Source organism: Rattus rattus, chromosome 10, assembly GCF_011064425.1.
Source record: "Rattus rattus isolate New Zealand chromosome 10, Rrattus_CSIRO_v1, whole genome shotgun sequence".
Classification (NCBI taxonomy): Eukaryota; Metazoa; Chordata; class Mammalia; order Rodentia; family Muridae; genus Rattus; species Rattus rattus.
Window position 1 is genome coordinate 81,112,720 of NC_046163.1, and position 9,579 is coordinate 81,122,298.

Genomic DNA, 9,579 nt, shown 5'->3' on the forward strand with positions numbered 1-9,579 from the left:
CAACTATATGGGTAATTAGAACCAGGCTGAGACCAGGTCTAGTACACATTCTCACACAGGAGCTTCACTCAACATGGGGCCCCCTCTATATTGATTTATGCAGCTGGCCCTAGGGAGCCTAACCAGCCTGGGGTGCCTAACATCTATTGGGCCTCAAGAAATTGCACCTCCAATGTAAAGGAGGCTCAAATCTGGAAGCCCTGGATGTGGGGCCTGGGTGCACTGGCCTGGCTTCTACCTCTCCAAGATGTGACTCCATTGCTGGTCAAACGCCTTTATGAGATACTATACAAAATTATTGGGTTCTTGTTTGTCCCAAATTCCCATCGCCCAGATCATACAAATTTATTGTGGGGGTCCAGGAGGCTGTGCTTCAGGATATGAGACTACAGGGAATACTTATTGAAACCCTCCTCCACATGGGATTACATCACCATGGATGTGGAGACAAAATAAGCCTCAACTGCATCAGTTGGTGCAGCCCCTGGTAATTAATTTCACCCTGGTGAAAGCTTAAAGATTGGACAAAGGAGCCAGGCCTCTCCTGGGGCCTTCGCCCCATCAACTACAGACCAGGGACTCTATTTTACCATAAAGTTACTCAAGATCAAGTCCTAGCACATCCAGGGGGAAGCTCTCCTATTGGCCTAAAACCTGTTCTTCATAATTTGCCCCTCTTCACAAAAAAAAAGCAATTAGAGCCCAAAGACCCAGTTGTTACACAGGCCTCATACAAGATCTCGTGGGTACTACTGTCTTTCAGCCAACCATTCCCTCCAGTCCCTATGCCATCCCTCCAGAATCATATTTTCCATCCTTAATGAATCCGCTTCTCAGCTTTTTCATTTCTCCAGGAGCAGATGAACAATTCTCCAGATATGTGGAATGTTAATGTGCTTTTCTGCCTCCCTCCATTTTATGAAGGCATTGCTTTTTTGGAGAATTTATTTATACCAATGAACTAATCATATGGAGGCTCTTAGGATTACCCTCACTGAGGTATCCGGGGGGAAGTTGTATTTTGGGAGAACATATGCCCTTCCCTCACCAGCTGCTAGAAATATGCAACCATACCTTGTTGTTAACAAACATCATGAGTAAACTGCTCACCCCTAAACCATACCTATCTGCATGTTCACTTGTGGGCTATTCACCTATGTAATAATATCTGATTTCTTACAGCAGCGCATTATTATGTATTGGTCCACCATTCCCCAGAATCAGCATACTTGGAGCCAGAGACTTTCTTAAATCCTGGACAAGAGCCTGGGGATATGCCTCGCCAAGGCAAAGAGATAACCAATAACTGCCACTCTTGCAGTTCTCCTAGGTCTAGGGGCCATGGGTGCAGGCACTGCATTGCTTCCCTGTTATTTCCCATCAATACTATAACCAGCTTAGTGAAGCTATAGATAAGGATATTGCTGAATTAAGAGATGAATTAGCTAACTTAAAGACCTAGTTGCCTCGTTGTCTGAAGTAGTCTTACAAAATAGAAGAGGCCTAGACTTAATCTTCCCACAACAAGGAGGACCTTGTAGCCTTAAAAGAGGAATGCTGTGGTTTATGTAGATAAGACTGGACTTGTAGAAGACAGTCTAAAAAAGGTGAGATAGCCTAGAAAAACGAAGAGAGAGAGCAACAAGAGTCTTGGTACCAAAACTGGTATTCTATATCCTCATGGCTCTACCCTGTTGTCCCTCAATTTTGGGACCCCTTGTGAGCCTACTTTTGTTGATTTCCTTTGGTCCTTGGGCCTTTCAACGACTTACACGCTTTTTTATTAAATCACAAATAGATTTGCTTTTGCCTAGAAATTCTGTTTTTCAGTACATTATTATCGCTTGAGACCGAACAGCTGGAGGAGAATCAGAGAGACAACGAACAAGATGAGGTGCCTACAACTTATCGGGAGAGGCTCACCCCCACAATCTCCCCAAATTAATGCCATCTGGTTTCGCTCTTCGCCCCCTGGGCTCAAGTAAGAGGAATGAGAAGATGACCTGATGAAGCTATCCTCAGGGACGGGCAACTTCTCTGACCTGACCAATCTAAGACATGCCTTTAGGGCGACAAGGTGATCCTATGACAGATAAGGCTGGGGTTCAAGAGGTCGATCCTAAGACAGAGGTGGCTACACCTTTTAAAACGTATAGGGTCAAATGCCCTCTGCCCAGTTTTCCCCCAATAACACACGACGTATAGCCCAGAACGGTGTGTTACAGCATGTTCATTCCCTAGCCATTGGGGTGCAGTCCTAACCAGAGTGGCTCGCCATGGCGAGCTGGGCACCCTGTGAGGCATGTCTGATCTATCTCAGACCACTACTTCCACCTAATGGTCCTTTTTTTATAAAGAATAACGGGGAGATGCAGTGAGCTTTTATTTTGGGCCCAGCTGCTTAGGAATGGCATAGCCAAGGTGGCTACTTGACTCTGGGCTGCATGGCCACAGAGGGTTTAACCTTGAGACGACTGCCACGGACATGAGATTGTTGAACTAAAGAGCCTCCCAGAAGACCCTTGGGAGCAATGACAGATGTTTCAGCTTGAGCAAAACAATGGATGTCCCTGAGCAGATTCCTGAGAAGGGTTCGACCTTTCAAAGAACATGTCCCCAGAAGACTGTTGCCTCTTTGTTATAGGAGGATATCTTGCAGTATAGATTCACCCATATCCTTGGGCACTCCTCCCAAACTCCCCCAATCTTGGCTTCAGTCCTGCTTCTATTCCCTGCCTCAGAGCTTTAAATGCCGTACATTCCTCCCAATAAACGGTAGACCTTTGACAAAGAACCTTGTTGGTCTCCTTTCTTTTCACCCCCCATTTTGGCCCACAGGAAAGCCCTTCGGACCCTGATAACTGTCCCGCTGGCGGGGACAACTTCTCTACTGAGCATGACCTCCAATTATGAGATGGACTCATCTTTCTTAGAGTCAGATGGAATTTTGGCCTGGCTTTGTGACTGCTTAGCTCAAGGTGGCTACGGACTCTGGCTGTATGACATATACCACCCTAAGATGGTTGCTAAGATTATGAGATTGTTGGACAAAAGCCTCCCAGGGAAGATTCAAGGAACAATCACAGGATGTTTCAGCTAAAGCTAGTGCCCACCTGAAGCAGATTCCTGAGAAGGGCTAGACCTTTTCAAAGAATATGTCCCCTGAAGATGTTGCATGCCTCTTTGTGTTTGGGAGGATATCTTTGCAGTTGAAGGATTCGCCTTTTATATCCCTTGGGCACTTCTCAGTACTCCCCCACCCTAAGCTTTCCAGTTCCCAAGCCCAATTCCTGCTTCAGAGCTTTAATGCTGTACATTCCTCTCAATAAATGAGATCTTGACAACAGAACCTTGCTTGGTCTCCTTCTTTTCTCCCCCCTTGACCCCTCAGGGAGCCACTGGACCCCTGAATAACTGGATCTGCTAGATACAGGTCACTTTCTGAAATAATGTTAGAATACCACCCCAACATATAGGGTGGAGACTCTCGCTGCTGAGTTCAAGAATTGTAAATTGCTGAACAATCTCAAAGCTGTTCAATGGGCTCATAAGCAATTTTGCCTTGCTTTTGTGTTTCTATGAAACAAGTCCCCTCCTGAGCCTCAAGTGTAATCCTGGACATGGGGGTCCCACAAGACAGCCCAGAGCAGCAGGAGAAGAAATGATAGAAGTCTACTTCAACACCCTCCAAACCTCCTGCTCAAATTATAATGATCTTGAGAGGCTGCCTAACCCAATGTACCACGTGGGTCCAACTCCCACCAGCCTCCTAATCCTCCTGGGACAGCATCAAACAGCTTCAGGGAAAAATGCCAGTCACACCTCCTGACTCATGTCCACTGGCATCTGACTCCACAAATACCATGGGACCCTGTGGTCTAGTGTAGAAAGAACAAGTTCCTGCAGAACAACAACCCTTATCCTGATATAAAATGTAGCTCCCTGAAACAAGGGGCAAGTCTAGAACCAAACCTTCTATGCCTCCCTGGGGCAATTTGGAGGTAATGGGACAACTGGAATCAGATGTGGAAAAGGTCATATCTCATTCTATGCTGGAGGAATCCAACCACAGGTAGATCATATGGGGGTCCCTCCCCATTAAGATTACCTCATCACCATAACCCAGTTAGGAGCATTCAGGACATGTGAAACCAAGTCATGCAAGGTAGGGCCAGATGTGGGTCTGTTTTGAGGTACCTTTACCACCACCTCAGGAACTCTGAGGTTGGGCAAATCACATCAAATTTACAGCAACCCAACTGATAAGAAATCTGACTGACTACTTGAAAAAGTGGGCCTAAGATTGTATGTATCGACTGAGTCCCTGGGCTCTGTTCACACTGTCCAACTTTTATACCCAAATCTTATAGAATCCCCTCAGCTCCAATATCATATTTGCTATGTTCCACCTACCACCCTTCCCAGTACTACTTCAATTTTCTCCTGGTCCCTAGCCACCCTACCTAAGGGCCCCTAGGCTCAGAGACCAAACACAGATACATTTGGAACATAAAGGTCCATTGCTTTCAGTCACCAACACATCTAGATTAAAATATCCCAAACCATTCTTTTTTATATTATGAGTTAAGACTGCCTTATTTTGAAGGGACAGCATTGACTGGATCTTTACTGAGAACTTAGGACCTCAATGAGTACAGATGAAAACAAGAAAGGGCCAGGTTAACCTTATAATTCCTACAAGACCAGGGACTTGTATAGGGAAATTTTGAGGCCTATGTCCACCTATGTAATCATAGCTAAGATAAATGCAGATAGTGATAAATACTTATTGCCATCTACCAATACCTTGTGGACATGCACTGCACGGCTGGGACCACAAGTGCCTATGGGGCCATATTACATCAAAATAAATAAATTTATGTTCATCTATTTGCCTAGGGACCATGTATTACATGTACAACCAAATCCTAGAATTCCTGAAAGAACAAAATGGCCACCACTATTATTGATAACCAATCTCAGCCCTGACAATTGCTATTCTCAGTAACAATGGGTGAAGCTGACATTGGCAAATGGATAGCCTCCTGAATTGTGAAAGAAACGTTACGATGGGCTGAGACAAACAGATATTGATATAAAGGACTAAAGAAAGTCATTTCCACCTCCACATGTCTCTAGGCTCCCTGGCAGAAGTAGTAATTGCAAAAACAGAAGAGTGCTCTAGCTTAGATCTTTTTTTTCATGCAATGAGGAGGACTTTGTATAGCCTTTTAAAGAAGACTGTTTTCTATTGACTACCTGGGGTAGTAGAGAATCAATGTTGAGCATGATCAAGGACCTTATAAACACATAAGACAGAGAACAGTCCCAAAGATGGTTTGAATCTTTAGTTTGATAGTTCACCTTGGTTAACTAGTCTAATTTCTAATTTACTGTGGACATTCCTTTATCCTGCTCCTATCACGCCCTACTTTTTTGGCTCTTTTCATCCCAAATAGATTGGTCCAACTCATGAAAGAGCGATTTAGAAATATTCAGATTATAGCCGCAAAGAGTTATCATCATCAGTCCCTCCAAAATCTAGAAATGAAGTTTATGAGCTCTAGGGAAGCACCTTTGATTGGGTTCTTTCCTAGGTACCGAAAAACCCGGGGTGATGAGAGAAAAATCAACTCCATCTTAAATGTCAAGATCCATCTAGAGAAACTAACTAAGATTGAAATCCAGAGGTAACCACTGACCTTCACTTTTGCACTCATTTCCAGGTTACTCAATAACAACCTCAAATCATGAGAAAAGTAAAAGTTACATTTGTATCTAAAGATCTTTACTAATGAAAGTTTATGGTTTGTTCCCCAGCACCAGCCATTCATTTTAAAGGGCAACAAATTCCATAATAGACTCTAGCAGATGTTGCCAAGCTGGATACTTCCTGTTTGCTTGCTTGCTTTTATTTATAAATACTTGGTTGAGATTGAGGTTGGTGCTTCAATTTCATCCTGTGGTGAAGATGATGAGTCCAGCTTGAGTTTGAATAAAGACACATGTGTGATTGCATTGAAATAGCTCGGGTGTTCTTTTTGGGGGTAAAAATCTGGTAAAACACTAGTTCTTCATCTTGTCAGAGATATACTAAGTATAACATTAAATGTTTTAAGCTCATTATGACAGACAGAGATTAAAAATTTAACAGGACACTCCAACCAAGGTCCCAAGAAGATATAGGTACAGTGAACAGCAGACTTACTCTATATTGCAGTATAATAACCTCTGAGAAAGTTTCTGTTGTCTTGCACCCAGTTCTAGGTTTTAGCCTAAACAATGTACAAACTGGGGGACATCAGAATTAAATGTCTCATAATTGCCTAAGACATAGTCATTTATGTTCTTCCCCCACAAAAACAAAAAAGGCTTCCTCTAGGCCAGATGGTCATATAAGCTTCTGCCCAAGTTGTGATAGAGTCTACAGTGACCTGGGAAAACTGTTTAGACAGTTGACTACAGGCAAAAACACCTATTTTTAATTAATATATGACATATAGATTAAAATTTATTTCCCAATAATTCTGATTTTATTGATAGCCAACTAGCTCCTTAATCTACCATTGCACTAACTCACTAGTCAATTTGTAAACTAGTTAAGACTACCACATCTCTTATAAAAAAAAAAAGGAAGACAAGATTGCTTTTCTCATAGGCTTCCACGAAAAATGAGACACAGTTTTCATTTGTAAGCTTTCAGATGTAGACTTATACTACCCCTTACCTAGGAAAAAAAACAGTGATTAAACCTTATGTCTCATAGTAAATAATTAAAAAAAGGCTTTTTGAAAGATCTAAATATGTGGGTCTAGTAAGGGTTTTGAGGTTGCTATTCATAAGAAATAAAGATTTGAGGACAAAGAAAAACGGTGATTAAAAAATAAGTTAACGTATTACAAAATGTTTGATGTCTTCCCTTGTGATGTCACTGTTATATTGAGAGTTAAATCCTAAATATTGTCCAATGGAACCTGATAAATTTAACCTAAATTTAATAAGACATTCCACCATAGATGCATTTTCATAATCACAAGTTTAAAATTTGTTTTTTGGTTGTTTTCTAACTATTAACTTAAACAAAGATTCAGTGTTTCTATGCTAAATCTGTATGACAACTATCATATTGACAAGGTAAAAGTTCTTTGATTGCCTTTTAATGTAACCTTTATAAATGCTTCTCACAATGCTAATTAATGTCTTCTAGACACAGAGAAAAACCCCTCCTTCCTATCTGTCACAATAAAAGGTTCTTGTTTTCCTAAGCTCACATTTAAGGGGGTTTATGGAAAGCAATAAATTGATCTTTTTAAGAATTATAATCACCAGAAACCTAATTAGATCTCATGGACCAAATAATCCATCTGGATGAGTGTGCAAATCAGTAACCCAAGCTCTCGATGACACCGCTTCTATTCCAGAGTGTGTAGGATTCTTTCCTGTTTTCTTTGATTTGAACTCCCTCATCTTCAATCACCAAGATTTAAAGAGTTTGAATGTATATCTAAGAAAAATGTGTGTGTGTGGTGTGTGTGTGTGTGTGTGTGTGTGTGTCTGTGTGTGTGTGTGTGTGTGTGAGGAGTGTGTGTCTGTGTGTGTGTTTGTGTGTGTGTGTGTGTGTGTGTGTGTGTGTTTCAGGATATTACCAAGTCCAGGCATTTATTCATAACCTATATCCAGAACAGCTTCAAGAGAACAACCCACATACGGTCCAGCCTACTCTCATAGACACTTTTACTGGACCTGCCCCTTAACACAGCAATAAAACAGCAATGAAAATGACAATTCTCCTAACATTTGACCAATATCTCAATTAGGAAGTGTGGTCTTGGTGCAGTAGATGTGTCAGTGTGCATGGTTGATAATACTCACCATCTTAGCTACCTAGAAGCCAGTCTTCCCCTAGAGGTAATGATGAAGATGTAGAACTCCCAATCCTCCAAACTTGATGATAATGAACTAAACCCCTGAACCTGTAAGTTATGATCCAGTTAAATGTTGTCCTTATAAAATTTGCCTTGGTCATGGTGTCTGTTTCTCTAGTAAAACCCTAAGACACCTGCTTTCGGTAAGTTTCTGAGAGAAAAACCATCACCCAAAGTCAGCAAGAAGTAGTTATGATTGAAGACCCATTCCCCCCATTATCATGTCTTTTTGGTTTCTCATTTTCAATTAAAACCAAATGGAGGAATATTAGCATTTATTCTAGGCTCCTCACAAGTTACTTAGCAACACCCAGGTATAAACCTGCCTTTGCTATAAAAGGACTGTTTGTTCTCTCTCCCCTCACCCTCCATCCCTCCATCAGCATCACTCTTTTCCCTCTATCCTTATATTACAACTATCCTCTTCCCTTCTTTCTCCTCTCTCTTTTGGTTCTTCTGTCTCCCTCTCTGTCTCTATTTACTCTATACCTCCCCCCCTTTAATGCCCCATATAAACATTTTATACTCGAACTATTTATGTCTGGCGCCTGCTTGGTGGGGTGCATGTGAATGCCTCAGCATGGGGCACTCCCTTCAGCCACATCATGCCACAGCACTACAAAATATAGCAATGGCAAGAAAGTTTTAATAAAATTTCCCCTTAGATTTCTACAATGTCCATTAAAGTCAGGTTTCAGCGACCCAAAAAACTTTGAGAACTAGGGCAATATTACATGAACATATATTGTTGAGTTCATGAAACATTATAGAATATTTGCATATTTTGAGAGATGGAAGCTAAACCTAAGCAGCATCCCATAGAGCAATAATAAAAGTTTAGGTGGGATTGAGAGGATCAGAAACAACAGACCCTTTTAAAAGGAGGACCCTGTCAAGTCTGGGGAGCATGCAAAGCAAAATGGACTGAACTCTCAAGTGGTAACTTTAAGGAAACAATAGATGAAAGAAAATTGCCTCACGTAATGGGAATCTAAACTCAAACCATGCTCCTTTGATTTGACTTTTGGGAGAGAGAGAACAGATTGTGCAATCAAGTCACAATGCATGAAAAAGAAATGAAGTCAGAGGACTTAAGAAGGAGGTATTACAAGAGGAAAAGGGGGAGAGAGAGCAGTGGGGTAAATATGAGGATGTGAAATCATGAAAAAATAAATGAAATACCATATATCACAGTACTAATATTAACACCTTTTATTTTGGCAAGCCTTACCAAAAAAGCTTTAATGTTACTGAGTGTCAGGATTCAAACTTATAATCCTATTCTGCTTAACAAAAGAAAACTGAGAGACTGATATTATCATAATCAGAATCTCATTTTACACTGGTAAAACATGGAAATTTCATGGGGAAGGTGTGCCCCATTTTCGATCCTGCCGGTTCTCAGAAGTCAGTTCCAACTAAATATTTATGTACATGTGAATGGGTGTATCTGACATGAATAAAAATATGCACACATTATTTATTTAATTGGTTAATGTATTTTTTTTATTGGATATTTTTATTTATATTTCAAATGTTATTCATTTTTCCACTTTTCCTGGACATAAGCCTCCTATCCCATCCTCCTCCCCTTCTAGTAAAAGGGCATTGCCCCTCCCAACCACCCACTTCCTGCCTTCCCACCCTGACATTC